Below are 22,905 nucleotides of genomic sequence, written 5' to 3'. Positions count from 1 at the left end.
GCTGCAAACCACCATTCCTGCCTTAAGTTGGCGTGGCGTCAACCACCTCTGAACCTGCCCCTGCAGAGCTGACAGAACCTCTGCCCCAGTGTAGCTCCTGTCCCCCAAGCACACCAGCTCAAGCACCACATGGCATCTTTTGGCCTGCATACTTGCGTAGCCCCTTGAACGGCTACGGAGCACCGCTGGTTCAGAGGACAAAGCACAGGAAGAGGCCATGGAGGAAAAGGAAGAGGAGGGGGTGGAGGAAAAAGGTGTGTCAGAATCACTACTAATAGCATTTTGGAGGCGTGGTGGTGGAACAACCTCTAACACTACTGCACCCTGTCCTGCATCCTTCCCAGCTGCCAGCAGAGTCACCCAGTGGGCTGTGAAAGATAGGTAATGTCCCTGTCCATGCCTGCTGGACCATGAGCCAGCGGTGATATGCACCTTACAGCTGACCGCCCTGTCCAGCGAGGCCAAGACATTGCCTTCCACATGCCGGTAGAGAGCCGGAATCGCCTTCCGTGAGAAAAAGTGGTGTTTGGGTACCTGCCACTGAGGAACCGCACATTCCACAAGTTCACGGAAGGGGGCAGAATCTACCAACTGAAAAGGCAGCAGTTGAAGTGCTAGCAATTTTGCCAAGCTAGCATTCAACCGCTGGGCATGTGGATGGCTGGGAGCGAACTTCTTTCGGCGGTGCAGCAGCTGGGGCAGGGAAATTTGCCTGGTACAATCTGATGTCGGTGTACTGAAAGCAGATTACCCACAAGTACTTGGCTGTGACACACCTAATTCTACACCTTCATTCCTCTCGGTACAGGTCTCAGAGAGGACTGAAGGTATAGTGGGGTTGGAGATCTCAGCTGATGAGGAGCAAGGAGAGGTCCTCTTTGTTCTTTGGTGTGGGTCTTTTAGATACGCTTGCCAACGAACTGCATGGCAGGTCAACATATGTCTGGTCAAGCATGTGGTGCCCAAGCGGGAGATATTTTGGCCACGCGAGATACGCTTGAGACATATGTTGCAAATAGCAGCGGTGCAATCTGATGCACTCGTCTCAAAAAAGGCCCACACCAAAGAACTTTTTGAATAACGTGCAGAGACTGCAGCGCCCTGCACATGCGGAGCTTTGGGGTGTGATGCAGTCAGTGTGCTGCCCTTAGGCTGGCCCCTGGAGGGCATCCTGCCTCATTGGTAATGTGCCGCCTCCTCCTCTCTCCTATCAGCACCCACGTTGAGTCAGTGACCTCATCATCCCTTCCCTCCTCATCACAGGAGCAAACCTGGCAGTATGCTGCAGCAGGGGGAGCATGACTGCCAGATTGCTGTCCTTCTTGGGCACCCCCTCTGTCCGTGCTCACGTTACTGCCTTCATCTAGCTCAGTATCATCATCAGAGCCTTCCAAACGCTGTGCATCCTCCTGGAGCATGTACCCAACACTGTGGTCAAACAGTTCGAGGGACTCCTCAGAAGGACATGGTGGGGCTAGGGAAGGAGTCACTGATGACATTGAGCCGAGGGAAGAGGCAGCTGCTTTGCCAGACAAAGTACCCTGAGCATGGGTGAGAGAGGATGAGGAGTATGAGGACAGCTTGGTCATCCACTCGACCAAGTCTTCCGCATGTTGCGGCTCAATACGGCCAGCTGCCGAAAAAAAGGCCAAGCGTGTCCCACGGCCACGTGCTGATGAGGATGCACCGTCTCCACGACCAGCACTGTTGCCTCTAGACACAGAGCCTGCTTGCCCTCTTTTATTGGCTTGTGACTGTCTGCCTCTCCTTGTTGGCCTTCCAGACACACTAATGGCCTGTAGCTACACTAAGCTGGGATATATATATATATATATATATATATATATATATATATATATATATATATATAGATATAGATATAGATATAGATATATCTATATCTATATCTATATCTATATATAGATATATAGATATATATCTATATATCTATATATATATATATATATATATATACTGATAATGCAGCTAGCAAAATCTGCCTGCCTGTAGTATGAGAACACTACCAACCTTCTACAGGTAGCTTTAGCTGAACACTGTGCAGAGTTCGCAAAAAACTAACTTGTAGCTTATTTAGCTGCCTGCGGTTGTGATAGGATCAGGAAAACACCACCAACCTTCTACAGGTAGCTTTAAGTGAACACTGTGCAGAGCTCGCCAAAAAATAACTTGTAGCTTCTTTAGCTGCCTGCGGTAGTGATAGGATCAGGAAAACACCACCAACCTTCTACAGGTAGCTTTAAGTGAACACTGTGCAGAGCTCGCCAAAAAATAACTTGTAGCTTCTTTAGCTGCCTGCGGTAGTGATAGGATCAGGAAAACACCACCAACCTTCTACAGGTAGCTTTAGGTGAACACTGTGCAGAGCTCGCCAAAAAATAACTTGTAGCTTATTTAGCTGCCTGTGGTAGTGATAGGATCAGGAAAACACCACCAACCTTCTACAGGTAGCTTTAGCTGAACACTGTGCAGAGCTCGCAAAAAAATAACTTGCAGGTTTAGCTGAACACTGTGAGGAGGACGCACTACACTAACTTGTAGCTTTAGCTGAACACTATGCAGAGGTCGCACTACACTAACTTGTAGTTTTAGCTGAACACTGTGAGGAGGACGCACTACACTAACTTGTAGCTTTAGCTGAACACTGTGCAGAGGTCGCACTACACTAACTTGTAGTTTTCGCTGAACACTGTGAGGAGGACACACTACACCAACTTGTAGCTTTAGCTGAACACTGTGAGGAGGACGCACTACCCTAACTTGTAACTTTAGCTGAACACTGTGCAGAGGTCACATTAAACTAACTTGTAGCTTTAGCTGAACACTGTGAGGAGGATGCACTACACTAACTTTAGCTGAACACTGTGCAGAGGTCTCACTACACTAACTTGTAGTTTTAGCTGAACACTGTGAGGAGGACGCACTACACTAACTTGTAGCTTTAGTTGAACACTGTGCAGAGGTTGCACTACACTAACTTGTAGTTTTCACTGAACACTGTGAGGAGGACACACTACACCAACTTGTAGCTTTAGCTGAACACTGTGAGGAGGACGCACTACCCTAACTTGTAGCTTTAGAGGAGGACGCACTACACTAACTTGTAGCTTTAGCTGAACACTGTGCAGAGGTCGCACTACACTAACTTGTAGTTTTCGCTGAACACTGTGAGTAGGACACACTACACCAACTTGTAGCTTTAGCTGAACACTGTGAGGAGGACGCACTACCCTAACTTGTAGCTTTAGCTGAACACTGTGCAGAGGTCACACTAAACTAACTTGTAGCTTTAGCTGAACACTGTGAGGAGAACGCACAACACTAACTTGTAGCTTTAGCTGAACAGTGTGCAGAGGTCTCACTACACTAACTTGTAGTTTAAGCTGAACACTGTGAGGAGGACGCACTAACTTGTAGCTTTAGCTGAACACTGTGCAGAGGTCGCACTACACTAACTTGTAGTTTTAGCTGAATACTGTGCAGAGGTCGCACTACACTAACTTGTAGCTTTAGCTGAACACTGTGCAGAGGTCTCACTACACTAACTTGTAGTTTTAGCTGAACACTGTGCAGAGGTCGCACTACACTAACTTGTAGTTTTAACTGAACACTGTGAGGAGGACGCACTACACTAACTTGTAGTTTTAGCTGAACACTGTGAGGAGGACGCACTACACTAATTTGTAGCTTTAGCTGAACACTGTAAGGAGGACGCACTACACTAACTTGTAGCTTTAGCTGAACACTGTGCAGAGGTCGCACTACAATAACTTGTAGTTTTAGCTGAACACTGTGAGGAGGACGCACTACCCTAACTTGTAGCTTTAGCTGAACACTGTGCAGAGGTCACACTAAACTAACAGGAACGGATCTAGCTAAACTGAATACAGTGTATATATATATATGCAACAGCTGGGATGCATATATATACACAATACACTGTAATGGCAGCTAACTCACTGACTGTCCTGCCTAATCTAGCTAACTCAAATGAAATGACACTGTCTCTCTCTCTATCTCTCAGCACGCTGGAACACACTACACAGGGCCACTGTGCAGACGGCCTTATATAGTGTGGGGCGTGTTCTAAACCCCTGAGCCATAATTGGCCAAAGCCACCCTGGCTTTGGCCAATTACAGCTCTCTCTACCGACGGCGCTGTGATTGGCCAAGCATGCGGGTCATAGTGCATGCTTGGCCAATCATCAGCCAGCAATGCACTGCGATGCCGCAGTGAATTATGGGCCGTGACGCACCACACAAATTTTAGCGCGAACGGCCCATATCATTCGCAATTCGATGAACGATTGAACAGCCGATGTTCGAGTCGAACATGGGTTCGACTCGAACATGAAGCTCATCCCTACTTTTTAATAAGAGGACAGGTCCAGAACATGTGCATGTATGTGCTATCAGAGGATTGACATCTGGGGCAGTCCGGTGACCTATTAGGGTAAATCCGGTGCAGTCTCTGTGGCGTGTAGTATACTCGATGCATAAACTTAGTTTGCAGCAACTTATCCCTAGAAGATATCACCAATTTAGCCCCGTCCTCAAAGCATTCCTCCCATGTTTCTCTGTCCAGGCTGGGAATGTCAGCATGCCACTTAGCCCAGAGGGTGTTTATTTTAGGTGAATCGATTTCTAATAGGGCAAGATATAGAGTAGAAAGGGTCTTTTTGAGAGTCTCTTGTGCCAGAATTGCTTCAATGGTGTCCGTTTTTAAGCTTATGGGGTAGGGCAATTGAGCCCTGGCTGCATGCCTCAACTGGTAGTATCTAAATAGCATTCTTTCCCGGGAGTCCATATTTCCCTGCTAAAGCCTGGAAGGAAAGCAGTGTCCCTGAATGGATGACATCCTGAAGAACCTTGATCCCAAATCGGGCCCATATCTGCGGATCCGGTATTGTCCTGAAATGAGGGAGGGAAGGGTTTCCCCATAAAGGAGAAAAGGGAGAGTATTGGTGGGGACGTATGAATCGTTTCCTGGCCACTGCCCACACTTTGAGGGTTGCTTTGGTGGGGCCTGGAAGCGAGGGATATGCAGAGGGGTCTCTGTATACTAAATTCCCTAGTTCCGTGAGGGAGCCCAAAATAGCAGCTTCCAAACATGTAGCTGCATTCGATCTGGACTGCTCAAACCACCATCTCACGGTGACTAGTACTGCTGCCCAATAGTAAACCAATAGATTAGGTAGTGCGAGACCCCCACAATGCCCCGGGAGCTGTAGGGTCGACCTAGCCAATCTGGGGGAGGACCCCTTCCATAGAAACGAGCTAATGCACACCTCCAATTCCTTAAAAAAAGAACCAGGGAGCCACACTGGGCAGTTTCTGAATACATATTTAAATCTAGGCAAATATAGAATTTTCTATATTCTAATGCGTCCTAGCAGATTAAGTGATAAGTCCTTCCATTTAGCGCAATGCTCTTTTAGCCTTGTGACAATGGGCTGAAGATTGAGACGACGAAAATTCTGGAGGTCCCTGGTTACTATAATCCCCAGATATTTAAACTCCTCCACCCATAGCAGCGGGGTCGATGGCGGCGCTGCACAGGCCTGGGGATCTATCGGAAAAATGACCGATTTGGACCAGTTAATTTTAACCCCCGAAAACCTCCCGAACTGATCAAAGATCTCCAGAGCTGTTTGCAAAGAGGTCTCGGCGTCATGCAAATACAGTAATGCGTCATCCGCATATAAGGAGATTTTCTCCTGCAGAGGGCCAACTCTGAGTCCCTGTACGCCACGGGACTCCCGTATCAGGATAGCTAACGGTTCAAGAGCCAATGCAAATAAGCTGGGTGACCTTTTCCTTATTTTAGGTTTACATAATAAAGGTCAGACCTAAACCGAAAAGATTAAACTAAGAAAAATAAAAAGGAAAAAACTTTGTCCTAGGAGGTGCACAGGAGTGATCCAACAAGTAGCATGGGGAACCGTGGGGGGGAACCCCAATTCCCTTTGTCACCTCTACTAGGTGTAACCAACTTGTTTTACTTTTAAGTGGACCCAGGGACCTCAATTGGTCCATGGACCCTCAGAGGCAAATTCTGATCGAAAGAAAAGAGAGAGGAAAGTAATAATAGAAAGAAGAGTGGAGGATATGGGGGGGGTGCACTCCGACCCTGGAGAAAAGTACTCCCGAACCATTCCCATCTCATTATGTAACCGAGAGATAATTAATCCAAGGGTCCCATATTTTGTCACACAGCTATTTTATCATTTAAAGTCGCCGAGATGCGTTCGTTTACCATTATCCATGACAGTTTAGATTTTAGCAAATAAAAAGGGTTAGTTGGCGATTTCCAAGATTTAGCTATCGCTATTCTTGCTGCAACAAATATGAAAGCGATGAGTCTCTTCATGTGTTTCGATGTCCCCTCCACTGGGCGTCCCAGCAGTGCCTGCAGGGGTGACTTAGTGAGATTCGCTTGAGTCAGTGAATATATGAAATTGTATCTGCGTATCCAGAACCTTCGCACTTTCGGACATGTCCACCATGTATGGAACATGGTGCCGTCTATAGTACATCCCCTGAAGCACTGCAGGGAGGCCCCCGGGACAAAGGTTGCTACCCTCGCTGGGACCATATACCACCTCATCAGGACTTTATAGTTTGCCTCTATCAACGAGGTATTGATATATGATCTGGACGCACATTGTGTCATTTTGCTCCATTCCTCAACTTCTAAGTTGATTTCTACATCTTGCTCCCATTTTTGCATATAAAACAGTTTTTGAAAAGTCAAGGTTAAAATACTATAAATCTGCGATATGTGACCAGTGTGTCTGTCGAGGGTCCTGCAAAAATTTTCCATTGAGATGGATGTGGTTAGATCAGAAGTGCGATTTAATGTTGCTAGGAAATGAGCTATCTGAGTATAGCGATATAGTTCTGAATTTGGGAGATGGTACTTTTCCTGGAGGACCTGTTTCGACAGAGCACCTCTATGGTCACAGAAGTCCGCTATTTGTAGTAGACCTTTGTTAGTCCACCATGCAAATTCATGAGGATGAAGACCCGGGTGAATGAAGGATTATTAAACAATGGGGCCAATGGGGTGTGTGGGAATTTAAATTTATATGTAGCTACCATTCTGTCCCATAAGTTTAAAGAGAAGGATAGAGTCGGGCACAATATTGTCGCTCTATGTCTCCCTTTCATCCACATTAAGTGGCTAATCTCTCTATTTGGGTACAGGGAGGATTCCATCATCATCCAGAGTGGTTTGGACTGTCGTGTGTGAAATTGAATCAGTTGGGACAATTGCGCTGCATGGTAGTACTTGATCAGGTCCGGTACCCCTGGGCCTCCCCTCAGTTTTGGTGTATATAATGTTCGTCTATTCACCCTGGGTCTTTTGTTTCCCCATATAAATTCCAGCAGTTTTTCTAAAACTTCCCCAGATCCGATATTGCTATTGGAAGAGTCTAGAACAGGTACAGTACCTTAGGTAAAATGGTCATTTTAACAGAGTACAATCGACCGAACCATGATGGGGGGGTTGTGTGACCACCTTTTGAGATCCTCTGATAATTTTTTAAACAGTAGAGGGTAGTTTTGTTTATATAGTGTGGAGAGGGTGGGGGTTAAAAAGATTCCCAAGTATGGAAGGGCCTCGTTCTGCCATTTAAATAAGAATGAGCTTCTTAAAGCCCGGATTATATGTGTTTGTAAAGATACGTTGAGTGCTTGGGATTTTGAATAGTTCACTTGTAGGCCTGTAATTGAAGTGAAATGTTTTAGAACTATGTTTAGAGTGGGCAAAGAGGTGACTGGGGAGGAGAACAGCGGATGTTTTTCTTACAGGAAATATATATAGGAAAAGGTTACAAATTACACTACAATATGACATACTGAAAGTGAAATCAAGATTCAAACATACAGAACAGTCCATTAGAAAGCCTTGGGGTGTGAAGCTGGTAAGTCCAGAAACATTTGCTTCATTCTTTTCTTTCTCTCCATTACTACAGTATATGACTTAATCTGAAATGACATCAAGCAGACCATATTGCCACATTTTGCTCTTGAGATATGATTTAATGAGTATTCTGCACAGTGTGTACTGTGTTCAGTGAGGACTATTAGAGAGAGAGAGAGAGAGTACATGTTTAAGCCTTATGGAAAAGCTTGTCTTGCGTTAGTTTAGTGTAGGGCTGCAACTAAAGATTATTTTCATAATCGATTAGTTGGCCGATTATTGTTTCGATTAATCGGTTAATAACCTTTAAAAAAGCGTGGTGTATAATTTAGTTAATATGTAAAGTTTTAAAAAAGGCAATTTATTCTTAAATATCTCTATGCAGTGGTAAATAAAAATAACCAACTATATGGTTAGGGAGTAAAATATCTAATCCTCTCTGAGAATAACAGACAGAAGAGATATACTGTATATACTATAAGAGGAGATATACTGTATATACTATTAGAGGAGAGATAAGAACGTTCGTTCGATTTTCTAATCGTTAGTGGGGTCAAATCGACCTTCATTTTCAACCACAGTGATGGGAAAATTTGGAAATAGAAAACTTCTTGGTGAAAGGAATTATCAGACAGTGTATGTGGTTTTCGTTCAGAAATTACAATTGTTTTAAAAACAGAATGTTAAAAACAAGTGAAAATTTCAAACATTCTTTCATTCATCGAATGTACAAAGATTTTTCGTCTGAATATTCTCATCTGAAAATTGATCGGTGTGGCCAGCATAAGGCTCGGGGCACACCTATGCAGTTTGCTTTTGATCTGTTTTTCGAGTGCTCTTTGCTGTGCGTTTTGATTTTTGCGCACTTAATTTTGCTGCGATTTGCGTTTTTGCATTTTTTTTGGCCAATTTGTTGTTAGGCAGATTAAAAAACACAAATTGCTGCAAAAATGCATTACATGCTTTTCTGCAGCTTCTCCACTGAAGTATATTGAAACAAAAAAGCACTGTTTTGCAAAAAAGTCACTGACGCTTTCCAAATACGCAGCGGCTGAAAAAGCATAGATGTGAACGTGTCCCATAGGAAACCATGTAAATGAACTGTAGTGCGTTTCTGCAAAAAGCACCAAAAAACACATAGATGTGAACCAGGTCTAAGACGATTAGTAACATAATGGGGTTAAAAAAAACTAATATTAGCCCTTTATAGTACAAAAAAAGCTAATAATCACTACTGTAAGGGGTTCATTTTTTTACTGTAGAACTGTGAGAGAAATAGTTACAGTAGCGATTATTTGCTCTTTTTGTACTATAAAGGGCTCATTTAAGTTTTTTTTTTAACCACATTATGTTACTGGCCAATTAATCTATTATGTAAATAGTAATCGATTAATTTCATAATCGATTAGTTATCGTTTAGTTGTTTCAGCCCTAGTTTAGTGTATGTCAAAGTAATTAGGAGAACACTATACAGATTTTACATAAATAAAACACAGAAAATAGCCATTTATCGGGTGATTATGTATCATTACTGCTAGGTAAAACTGTGCCCGTCAATTGCAGCTTCTCTGTGCCCACTATGAGATGCTCCCACGATTCCTGTACTGTGTTCCCAGGTCTGTACACCTGCTGTTCCCACCATCCCTTTGCTTAGTTCCCGAGTCTGTACACCTGCTGTGCCCATTATGAGGGGTTCTCACCTTCTCTGTACTATGTTCCCGGGTCCGTACACCCGCTGTTCCCATTATGAGGGGTTCCCACCATCCCCATGCTGAGCTCCCGGGTCTGTACACCTGCTGTGCCCATTATGAGGGGTTCCCACCTTCCCTGTGCTAAGTTCCTGGGTCTGTACACCCGCTGTGCCCATTATGAGGGGTTCCCACCATCCCTTAGCTGAGTTCCCGGGTCTGTACACCTACTGTGCCCATTATGAGGGGTTTCCATCATCCCTGTGCCGAGTTCCCAGGTCTATACACCTGCTGTGCCCATTATGAGGGGTTCTCACCTTCCCTGTGCTAAGTTCCTGGGTCTGTACACCCGCTGTGCCCATTATGAGGGGTTCCCACCATCCCTGTGCTGAGCTCCTGGGTCTGTACACCTGCTGTGCCCATTATAAGGGTTTTCCACCATCCCCGTGCTAAGTTCCTGGGTCTGTACACCTGCTGTGCCCATTATGAGGGGTTCCCATCATCCCTTTGCTGAGTTTCTGGGTCTGTACACCTGCTGTGCCCATTATAAGGGGTTTCCACCTTTCCTGTGCAGAGTTCCCGGGTCTGTACACCCACTGTGCCCATTATGAGGGGTTTCCATCATCCCTGTGCTGAGTTACCGGGTCTGTACACCTGCTGTGCCCATTATGAGGGGTTCCCACCATCCCTGTGCTGAGTTCCCGGGTCTGTACACCCGCTGTGCCATTATGAGGGGTTAATTTTGTTTATTGAAAAATCTTACAAACAACAACTTATATACAATAGAACCATAATAAATAAATAAAACATATTTACAAAATAATTGAATATGACTACATGAAACAGAAAGAACAAGAACAAAATAAATGGTGCAAACTCCACCACTCCACCACACTCCACTCTCGGGCAGCCCCGATCACTCATGGAAAGAAACTTCAAGTTGCCCTTCACATATAGTTTTCAATGAAAGGCAAGCCAAACCTGATCCCTAAACTTCATTGGGATTCTCTCCAAATTAATCAATCGCAAACCCACCCCCAAAACCAGGCTTGGGCAATCCCTCAAGGCCAGTGGCTCGCAAAAAGCAGAGCCCATGATCCACTTCTCAAGAAGTTTCCTTGGAAGAGATCTGACTTTTCCTGCTGTTATTAGCCACTGCCGAAACATTTTCAAACACGGGGCAACATAAGCCGGGAGCTTATCATGCTTGACCCTCAGGATTTTCACTGGCCCACTATTTTCCCAGTCCCACAGAAAGGGCCTAAACCAGGACTGGAAAGTACCATCCCACCCAGGAGGTCTCTCTGCCAACATGTTACCAAGATTGTACTTCACAAACATCAGAGAGAAAAAGACTACAGGGTTGATCATCCCTAGACCACCCTCCCGCCTAAGAAGGTAAGTCACATTCCTTTTGACAAGGTTTATTCTGTTCCCCCATAACAGCTGGAAGAAACAACTATAGACCCTGGTATTGAGAGAAACTGGCAAAACGCAAACAAAACTGACATACAGAAAAATCGGAATCAGGTATGTCTTGAGCAGATCAACCTTTTCCCTCAAGGAAAGCCACCAACCTTTCCAGCTTGCCACCTTAGCATCGGCATTCTCCAGCCTGTTCACCCAATTTGCATGACCATAGTCACCTGGGCCGAAATCAATGCCTAGAACTCTAATTTTTTGTTGGGGCTCCGGGAAGTCATCCGGGAGAACAAAGCTCTCACCTTCCACGCCCATCCAGAAAGCTTCACAATTGTCCTGGTTGACCTTTGAACCTGATGCCTCTGCATACTGCCTTATTACTGAGACTACCCCCTGCACCTCCCCAGTCCCAGAGACAAAAACAGAAACATCATCAGCATAGGCCACAACCTTCAAAGGAGGCTCACCAGCGATGCCCAAAGGTACCCCACACAATGGTCCACTCTATACCCTTCTAATGAAGGGGTTGATTGCAAACACATATAGCAGAGGACTCAATGGACACCCCTGACGCACACCCGAGCCGACCACAAAGGGCTGCCCGACCCAACCATTAACCAGAGGAAAGCTTTCAGCCCCTTTGTACAAAATCCTGAGCCAATCAATGAAACCCCCCTCCAGGCCATATTTGTCAAGAAGGAGCAACAAGTACTCATTATTAACCCGATCAAAGGCCTTAGCCTGATCCAATCTCAGCAAAAATTTACCCCAACCAGCAGCCCTACAATGCTCCAAGGCCTCCCAGACAGCTAACACCGCTGAGAAAGTGCTTCTACCTTGGACCGAGCAGTGCCGGTGGCGGGATAACAATCTGCCTGCCACTGGTGATAATCGCCAGAAAAAAATATTTGCCAGTATCTTTCTATCGACATTAAAGTGGTTGTAAACCCTTACAGACCACTTTTACCTACAGGCAAGCCTAGATTAAGGCTTACCTGTAGGTGCAAGAAATATCTACTAAACCTACATGGATTAGGAGATATTTGCAAAAGAAAGGCACCGATGTCTATGGCGCATGCGCCGTAGACAACGGCGCACAGGCGTGCCGTTTCTAACGGCAATCATGCCGTTAGTGGCGGCACCAGCGCGCATGCGCAGTAGAGATGTCATTGCGGCTCCGGCCAATCACAGCGCCGGAGCCGCGATACCCGGAAGGAAGATGGACGCTTCGTACAAGAGGGGACAGTGGTGACATCGCAGGTTCCTATGTCAGGTAAGTGACACATAATGGGCTACATCTCCTGGGGCAGAGAAGCAACTCTAGCCCCTGGTCTCTGGAAGCACAGGAGCAAAGGAACCAGCAGCCTCACACCTCACTGTCAAGGAGCAGAATGGCAGTTTCCCACCATCCCTGTGCTGAGTTCCCGGGTCTGTACACCCGCTGTGCCCATTATGAGGGTTTCCCATCATCCCTGTGCTGAGTTCTTCTTTATAAGTGTGGTCTCAGATCTGAGCATTCCTCTCTAGGGGTCCAATCACTGACTGTCTGACTGACACCCTCTCCATCCAACATTACTTTGTATCTCTTTCAAACTGTTCAGTAGCTCAGTACATTCTCTGCACTCATTTAAGATGGCCATAGATGATTCTTTTTTAATTTCATTCCTACTACGGCCACCTTAAATGAGTGCAGATAATGTACTGAGCTGCTGAACAGGTAAAAGATATAAAGTAATCTGGGAAGGAAAGGGTGGCAGCATAGGTGTGCGCAGCCTATTGCATTAGGGTGTGCACCAAATGTCAAAAGCACGTGAGTGTGTGTAGGTGTATATATCTATCTATATATATATATAGAGAGAGATATATATATATCTATAGATATCTATATATCTATAGATATCTATAGATATATCTATAGATATCTATAGATATATAGATATATATCTATATATAGATATATCTATATATATATAGATAGATATATATATATATATATATAGATATATATATATATATATAGATAGATATATATATATATATATAGATAGATATATATATATATATATATATATATATATATATATATATATATATATATATATATATATATATTTTTTCTTATAAATAAATGTAAACAAACATTTTATAATGTAAGAAGGTCTTTCCCGTCTCCCTGCCGGCACAGTGAAAGAAAAGTGCAAAATGTGGAGGGTATGACAGTGAGCACTATGTACAGGAGAGGAGTGTGGGGGGTATGACAGTGGGCGCTATGTGCAGGAGAGGAGCGTGGGAGGTATGAGAGTGAGCAGTATGTACAGGAGAGGAGCGTGGAAAGTATGAGAGTGAGCAGTATGTGCAGGATAACAGCATGGGAGGTATGAGAGTGAGCAGTATGTACAGGAGAGGAGCATGGGAGGTATGAGAGTGAGCAATATGTACAGGAGAGGAGCATGGGAGGTATGAGTGTGAGCAGTATGTACAGGAGAGGAGCATGGGAGGTATGAGAGTGAGCAATATGTACAGGAGAGGAGCATGGGAGGTATGAGAGTGAGCAATATGTACAGGAGAGGAGCACAGGAGGTATGAGAGTGAGCAATATGTACAGGAGAGGAGCGTGGGAGGGATGAGTGTGAGCAGTATGCACAGAAGAGGAGCATGGGAGGTATGAGAGTGAGCAATATGTACAGGAGAGGAGCATGGGAGGTATGAGAGTGAGCAATATGTACAGGAGAGGAGCGTGGGAGGTATGAGTGTGAGCTGTATGTACAGGAGAGGAGCGTGGGAGGTATGAGAGTGAGCAGTATGTACAGGAGAGGAGCATGGGAGGTATGAGAGTGAGCAATATGTACAGGAGAGGAGCATGGGAGGTATGAGAGTGAGCAATATGTACAGGAGAGGAGCATGGGAGGTATGAGAGTGAGCAATATGTACAGGAGAGGAGCACAGGAGGTATGAGAGTGAGCAATATGTACAGGAGAGGAGTGTGGGAGGTATTAAAGTAGCAGAATATCGGTATATGACAGTTGGACAAAACACTCTGGTATGGGAGATTTTATTCCATCTTTCTGGCCAGAAAAGAATGGAAGCTCCTGACCCGACTTGTGTCTACACGTCAAGAGTTCCAGATACCGTGAATACAGTGTAGATATAATTTTTAGCATATTACGTCACAAGCGAACAGGCGGAACACTTCTTTATACCAGACATTCTAACCTTTTAAAAATCAACATATGCATCCTAAAATCAGACAAGTTCTGCAAAAATATATATTTTTAGCTTTTTTTTACTAAACTTTTGTTTCTCTGCAGTATGCTATTGGGGTTCCCTCATCTGTCTTAAATGATGTCAGCAAGCAAGCTTTTTGCACAGAAAGAGGAATGTAGCAGATTCCTGTGATGAGGAAGTCACAAATAGCTTCAACATAAAATACAAGAAATATGATTCTTAGCTGAAATTCTAAATCAGTCTTACTACACACATAACTATGGCCATATAAACTGACCCCTGTTCCTACTTCATTCCCTCCCTTTGATCATAATCATAGCGATTAATATGAGCGAGATTAAGCATCACTAAATAGCATACAGTTTTGTTTTTTTCTATGATGACCTCACTAGCAGGCACAAAACATTCTTTTACCGAGATTATTCCCCATTGTCGGCTCCAGCTGGGTCTCTCATTAACTTATAAAACACTGGGATAGTGACCCTTGGCCCATGGTAACAATAAGAATGCAAAAAGAGTAAAAATATTAGCACTCCATACACTATAGGGAGAATCAGAAAATAATTAAAACTTGTCTCTGCAATACTTGAGTTGGTGATCAGGGTATGGTTTACCAGCTTACCGGTGGAGCTAAAGCTCCGAATGGTTAGCCAAGTTTTATAGGGAGCATAAGTAGGGTTATAACAGGTTATCTGATTTTCAACGGAGCACATTGAATAGGTAGTCCCATTATGTATGCAAGTACCAGTCTCTGTGCCCTTGCATTGATAATGAGAGTGCCATAGTAACATCTTGGTAGCTATGGATCCTACTCTGGTTGTCCTTATACAAGGGTCACATGAATTACCCTCCCCCCTTTTTAGCTCGGCCAGTATCACTGCAATGGCTATCAACAGTCTCGTTATAAAGATTTTAGTAAACATTACACTGATGAATATCCTCAAGCTTCAGCTTGTGCGTAGACCAACCAGCGTTCTGGGTGTGGTTGGAGCAGAGCTTAGTAGATATCCTTTATCTTCCACCGTGCGTTGAGCCAGCAGCTTCCAGGAGTGTGTTGGCCACAGGGCTGCAGTCTGTCTATCTTCTGCCGTGCGTAAATTCAGCAGCTTCCAGGGGTGTGCTGAACACATGGCTGGAGTTCTTCCTTCTGATTTCTCTGGTCAATCTCAATCTCAAAGGATCTTGGGGATCTACTGTACTGTGCCAGGAGTCTGTGAGGTCAGCAGCTTGTTTTACCCTGGAGTGGTGTATGCAGGGTGTCACCTCAGCTACCTTAATGGCTGTTGGGGTAGATAGCAGAACAGTGTAAGGACCTCTCCATTTTGGCCCTAGTGGGGTTAAGTTCCACTCCTTTACCCACACTGTGTCTCCTGGTTTAAAGGGGTGTACTGAGGAGAGGTCCTCTTTGTTCTTTGGTGTGGGTCTTTTAGATACCCTTGCCACTGAACTGCATGGTAGGTCAACATATGTCTGGTCAAGCATGTGGTGCCAAAGCGGGAGATATTTTGGCCACACGAGATACGCTTGAGACATAGGTTGCAAATAGCAGCGGTGCGATCTGATGCACTCATCTCAAAAAAGGCCCACACCAAAGAACTTTTTGAATAACGTGCAGAGACTGCAGCGCCCTGCACATGCGGAGCTTTGGGGTGTGATGCAGTCAGTGTGCTGCCCTTAGGCTGGCCCCTGGAGGGCATCCTGCCTCATTGGTGATGTGCCGCCTCCTCCTCCTCCTCCTCCTCCTCTCTCCTATCAGGCACCCACGTTGAGTCAGTGACCTCATCATCCCTTCCCTCCTCATCACTGGAGCAAACCTGGCAGTATGCTGCAGCAGGGGGAGCATGACTGCCAGATTGCTGTCCTTCTTGGGCACCCCCTCTGTCCGTGCTCACGTTACTGCCTTCATCTAGCTCAGTATCATCATCAGAGCCTTCCAAACGCTGGGCATCCTCCTGGAGCATGTACCCAACACTGTGGTCAAACAGTTCGAGGGACTCCTCAGGAGGACATGGTGGGGCTAGGGAAGGAGTCATTGATGACATTGAGCCGAGGGAAGAGGCAGCTGCTTTGCCAGACAAAGTACCCTGAGCATGGGTGAGAGAGGATGAGGAGGATGAGGACAGCTTGGTCATCCACTCGACCAAGTCTTCCGCATGTTGCAGCTCAATACGGCCAGCTGCCGAAAAAAAGGCCAAGCGTGTCCCACGGCCACGTGCTGATGAGGATGCACCGTCTCCACGACCAGCACTGTTGCCTCTAGACACAGAGCCTGCTTGCCCTCTTTTATTGGCTTATGACTGTCTGCCTCTCCTTGTTGGCCTTCCAGACACACTAATGGCCTGTAGCTGCACTAAGCTGGGATATATATATATATATATATATATATATATATATATATATATATATATATATATATATATATATATATATATATATATATATATTGATACTGCAGCTAGCAAAATCAACTGCCTGCATGTAGTATGAGAACACCAGCAACCTTCTACAGGTAGATTTAGATGAACACTGTGCAGAGCTCGCCAAAAAATAACTTGTAGCTTATTTAGCTGCCTGCGGTAGTGATAGGATCAGGAAAACACCACCAACCTTCTACAGGTAGCTTTAGCTGAACACTGTGCAGAGCTCGCAAAAAAATAACTTGCAGGTTTAGCTGAACACTGTGAGGAGGACGCACTACACTAACTTGTAGCTTTAGCTGAACACTGTGCAGAGGTCGCACTACACTAACTTGTAGTTTTAGCTGAACACTGTGAGGAGGACGCACTACACTAACTTGTAGCTTTAGCTGAACACTGTGCAGAGGTTGCACTACACTAACTTGTAGTTTTCGCTGAACACTGTGAGGAGGACACACTACACCAACTTGTAGCTTTAGCTGAACACTGTGCAGAGGTCACATTAAACTAACTTGTAGCTTTAGCTGAACACTGTGAGGAGGACGCACTACACTAACTTTAGTTGAACACTGTGCAGAGGTCTCACTACACTAACTTGTAGTTTTAGCTGAACACTGTGAGGAGGACGCACTACACTAACTTGTAGCTTTAGTTGAACACTGTGCAGAGGTTGCACTACACTAACTTGTAGTTTTCGCTGAACACTGTGAGGAGGACGCACTACACCAACTTGTAGCTTTAGCTGAACACTGTGAGGAGGACGCACTACCCTAACTTGTAGCTTTAGAGGAGGACGCACTACACTAACTTGTAGCTTTAGCTGAACACTGTGCAGAGGTCGCACTACACTAACTTGTAGTTTTCGCTGAACACTGTGAGGAGGACACACTACACCAACTTGTAGCTTTAGCTGAACACTGTGAGGAGGACGCACTAACTTGTAGCTTTAGCTGAACACTGTGCAGAGGTCACACTAAACTAACTTGTAGCTTTAGCTGAACACTGTGAGGAGGACGCACTACACTAACTTGTAGCTTTAGCTGAACACTGTGCAGAGGTCGCACTACACTAACTTGTAGTTTTAACTGAACACTGTGAGGAGGATGCACTACACTAACTTGTAGTTTTAGCTGAACACTGTGCAGAGGTCTCACTACACTAACTTGTAGTTTTAGCTGAACACTGTGCAGAGGTCGCACTACACTAACTTGTAGTTTTAACTGAACACTGTGAGGAGGACGCACTACACTAACTTGTAGTTTTAGCTGAACACTGTGAGGAGGACGCACTACACTAACTTGTAGCTTTAGCTGAACACTGTGCAGAGGTCTCACTACACTAACTTGTAGTTTTAGCTGAACACTGTGAGGAGGACGCACTAACTTGTAGCTTTAGCTGAACACTGTGCAGAGGTCGCACTACACTAACTTGTAGTTTTAGCTGAACACTGTGAGGAGGACGCACTACACTAACTTGTAGTTTTAGCTGAACACTGTGCAGAGGTCGCACTACACTAACTTGTAGTTTTAACTGAACACTGTGAGGAGGATGCACTACACTAACTTGTAGTTTTAGCTGAACACTGTGCAGAGGTCTCACTACACTAACTTGTAGTTTTAGCTGAACACTGTGCAGAGGTCGCACTACACTAACTTGTAGTTTTAACTGAACACTGTGAGGAGGACGCACTACACTAACTTGTAGTTTTAGCTGAACACTGTGAGGAGGACGCACTACACTAACTTGTAGCTTTAGCTGAACACTGTGAGGAGGACGCACTACACTAACTTGTAGCTTTAGCTGAACACTGTGCAGAGGTCGCACTACAATAACTTGTAGTTTTAGCTGAACACTGTGAGGAGGACGCACTACCCTAACTTGTAGCTTTAGCTGAACACTGTGCAGAGGTCACACTAAACTAACAGGAACGGATCTAGCTAAACTGAATACAGTGTATATATATATATATATGCAACACCTGGGATGCATATATATATACACAATACACTGTAAGTGCAGCTAACTCACTGACTGTCCTGCCTAATCTAGCTAACTCAAATGAAATGACACTGTCTCTCTCTCTATCTCTCAGCACACCGGAACACACTACACAGGGCCGCCGTGCAGGCGGCCTTATATAGTGTGGGGTGTGTTCTAAACCCCTGAGCCATAATTGGCCAAAGCCACCCTGGCTTTGGCTAATTACAGCTCTCTCTATCGACGGCGCTGTGATTGGCCAAGCATGCGGGTCATAGTGCATACTTGGCCAATCATCAGCCAGCAATGCACTGCGATGCCGCAGTGAATTATGGGCCGTGATGCACCACACGAATTTTAGCGCGAACGGCCCATATCGTTCGCAATTCGATGAACGATCGAACAGCCGATGTTCGAGTTGAACATGGGTTCGACTCGAACATGAAGCTCATCCCTACTTTTTAATAAGAGGACAGGTCCAGAACATGTGCATGTATGTGCTATCAGAGGATTGACATCTGGGGCAGTCGGGTGACCTATTAGGGTAAATCCGGTGCAGTCTCTGTGGCGTGTAGTATACTTGATGCATAAAATTAGTTTGCAGCAACTTATCCCTAGAAGATATCACCAATTTAGCCCCGTCCTCAAAGCATTCCTCCCATGTTTCTCTGTCCAGGCTGGGAATGTCAGCATGCCACTTAGCCCAGAGGGTGTTTATTTTAGGTGAATCGATTTCTAATAGGGCAAGATATAGAGTAGAAAGGGTCTTTTTGAGAGTCTCTTGTGCCAGAATTGCTTCAATGGTGTCCGCTTTTAAGCTTATGGGGTAGGGCAATTGAGCCCTGGCTGCATGCCTCAACTGGTAGTATCTAAATAGCATTCTTTCCCGGGAGTCCATATTTCCCTGCTAAAGCCTGGAAGGAAAGCAGTGTCCCTGAATGGATGACATCCTGAAGAACCTTGATCCCAAATCGGGCCCATATCTGCGGATCCGGTATTGTCCTGAAATGAGGGAGGGAAGGGTTTCCCCATAAAGGAGAAAAGGGAGAGTATTGGTGGGGACGTATGAATCGTTTCCTGGCCACTGCCCACACTTTGAGGGTTGCTTTGGTGGGGCCTGGAAGCAAGGGATATGCAGAGGGGCCTCTGTATACTAAATTCCCTAGTTCCGTGAGGGAGCCCAAAATAGCAGCTTCCAAACATGTAGCTGCATTCGATCTGGACTGCTCAAACCACCATCTCACGGTGACTAGTACTGCTGCCCAATAGTAAACCAATAGATTAGGTAGTGCGAGACCCCCACAATGCCACGGGAGCTGTAGGGTCGAGCTAGCCAATCTGGGGGAGGACCCCTTCCATAGAAACGAGCCAATGCACACCTCCAATTCCTTAAAAAAAGAACCGGGGAGCCACACTGGGCAGTTTCGGAATACATAATTAAATCTAGGCAAATATAGAATTTTCTATATTTTAATGAGTCCTAGCAGATTAAGTGATAAGTCCTTCCATTTAGTGCAATGCTCTTTTAGCCTTGTGACAATGGGCTGAAGATTGAGACGACTAAAATCCTGGAGGTCCCTGGTTACTATAATCCCCAGATATTTAAACTCCTCCACCCATAGCAGCGGGGTCGATGGCGGCGCTGCAAGGGCCTGGGGATCTATCGGAAAAATTACCGATTTGGACCAGTTAATTTTAACCCCCGAAAACCTCCCGAACTGATCAAAGATCTCCAGAGCTGTTTGCAAAGAGGTCTCGGCGTCATGCAAATACAGTAATGCGTCATCCGCATATAAGGAGATTTTCTCCTGCAGAGGGCCAACTCTGAGTCCCTGTACGCCACGGGACTCCCGTATCAGGATAGCTAACGGTTCAAGAGCCAATGCAAATAAGCTGGGTGACCTTTTCCTTATTTTAGGTTTACATAATAAAGGTCAGACCTAAACCGAAAAGATTAAACTAAGAAAAATAAAAAGGAAAAAACTTTGTCCTAGGAGGTGCACAGGAGTGCTCCAACAAGTAGCATGGGGAACCGTGGGGGGGAACCCCAATTCCCTTTGTCACCTCTACTAGGTGTAACCAACTTGTTTTACTTTTAAGTGGACCCAGGGGCCTCAATTGTTCCATGGACCCTCAGAGGCAAATTCTGATCGAAAGAAAAGAGAGAGGAAAGTAATAGTAGAAAGAAGAGTAGAGGATATGGGGGGGGTGCACTCCGACCCTGGGGAAAAGTACTCCCGAACCATTCCCATCTCATTATGTAACCGAGAGATAATTAATTCAAGGGTCCCATATTTTGTCACACAGCTATTTTATCATTTAAAGTCGCCGAGATGCGTTCGTTTACCATTATCCATGACAGTTTAGATTTTAGCAAATAAAAAGGGTTAGTTGGGGATTTCCAAAATTTAGCTATCGCTATTCTTGCTGCAACAAATATGAAAGCGATGAGTCTCTTCATGTGTTTCGATGTCCCCTCCACTGGGCGTCCCAGCAGTGCCTGCAGGGGTGACTTAGTGAGATTCGCTTGAGTCAGTGAATATACAAAATTGTATCTGCGTATCCAGAACCTTCGAACTTTTGGACATGTCCACCATGTATGGAACATGGTGCCGTCTATAGTACATCCCCTGAAGCACTGCAGGGAGGCCCCCGGGACAAAGGTTGCTACCCTCGCTGGGACCATATACCACCTCATCAGGACTTTATAGTTTGCCTCTATCAACGAGGTATTGATATATGATCTGGACGCACATTGTGTCATTTTGCTCCATTCCTCAACTTCTAAGTTGATTTCTACATCTTGCTCCCATTTTTGCATATAAAACAGTTTTTGAAAAGTCAAGGTTAAAATAGAGGTGTTTCGACAGAGCACCTCTATGGTCACAGAAGTCCGCTATTCGTAGTAGACCTTTGTTAGTCCACCATGCAAATTCTTGAGGATGAAGACCCGGGTGAATGAAGGATTATTAAACAATGGGGCCAATGGGGTGTGTGGGAATTTAAATTTATATGTAGCTACCATTCTGTCCCATAAGTTTAAAGAGAAGGATAGAGTCGGGCACAATATTGTCGCTCTATGTCTCCCTTTCATCCACATTAAGTGGCTAATCTCTCTATTTGGGTACAGGGAGGATTCCATCGTCATCCAGAGTGGTTTGGACTGTCGTGTGTGAAATTGAATCAGTTGGGACAATTGCGCTGCATGGTAGTACTTGATCAGGTCCGGTACCCCTGGGCCTCCCCTCAGTTTTGGTGTATATAATGTTCGTCTATTCACCCTGGGTCTTTTGTTTCCCCATATAAATTCCAGCAGTTTTTTCTAAAACTTCCCCAGATCCGATATTGCTATTGGAAGAGTCTAGAACAGGTACAGTACCTTAGGTAAAATGGTAATTTTAACAGAGTACAATTGACCGAACCATGATGGGGGGTTGTGTGACCACCTTTTGAGATCCTCTGATAATTTTTTAAACAGTGGAGGGTAGTTTTGTTTATATAGTGTGGAGAGGGTGGGGGTTAAAAGATTCCCAAGTATGGAAGGGCCTTGTTCTGCCATTTAAATAAGAATGAGCTTCTTAAAGCCCGGATTATATGTGTTTGTAAAGATACGTTGAGTGCTTGGGATTTTGAATAGTTCACTTGTAGGCCTGTAATTGAAGTGAAATGTTTTAGAACTATGTTTAGAGTGGGCAAAGAGGTGACTGGGGAGGAGAACAGCGGATGTTTTTCTTACAGGAAATATATACAGGAAAAGGTTACAAATTACACTACAATATGACATACTGAAAGTGAAATCAAGATTCAAACATACAGAACAGTCCATTAGAAAGCCTTGGGGTGTGAAGCTGGTAAATCCAGAAACATTTGCTTCATTCTTTTCTTTCTCTCCATTACTACAGTATATGACTTAGGCCTCTTTCACACGGGGCAGATCAGTCATGATCCGCCCCGTGAACATCCGCTTGCTCAGCGGGGATAGCTCCGCCGATCCCCGCTGAGCAGGAAGATGACAGGTGCATCGCTGCACACTGTGCAGCGACGGACCTGTCAGAGCGCCGCTCTCCCCTATGGGGGGATCGGATGATGACGGTCCGTAGTGTCCGTCGTCATCCGATCCGATCCGAAAACGGAGGAAAAAGTAGGTTTTTCCTCCGTTACACTTTTCGGATCGGAGCGGGTCGGATGTCAGCGGACATGTCACCGCTGACATCCGACGCTCCATAGGGAT

At 45.1% G+C, this 22,905-nt stretch overlaps 1 protein-coding gene across 3 annotated transcripts in view; it reads left to right on the top strand.

Annotated features, from left to right (window-relative positions):
- The first annotated feature begins 22,415 nt into the window (after positions 1–22,415).
- The window catches only part of LOC141108404 (phospholipase A and acyltransferase 2-like), a 180,135-nt gene continuing 179,645 nt past the window's right edge, over positions 22,416–22,905 (top strand). For all 3 annotated transcript variants that reach the window (XM_073599993.1, XM_073599994.1, XM_073599992.1), the window contains exon 1: positions 22,416–22,525. The gene's annotated coding sequence lies outside the window, so the exon portion shown is untranslated. The remainder of the gene's footprint in view (positions 22,526–22,905) is intronic.

This window comes from Aquarana catesbeiana, linkage group LG09, assembly GCF_042186555.1.
Source record: "Aquarana catesbeiana isolate 2022-GZ linkage group LG09, ASM4218655v1, whole genome shotgun sequence".
NCBI lineage: Eukaryota > Metazoa > Chordata > Amphibia > Anura > Ranidae > Aquarana > Aquarana catesbeiana.
Note: the sequence above shows the minus strand (reverse complement) of the source record. Positions and strands in the feature narration are given on the sequence as shown.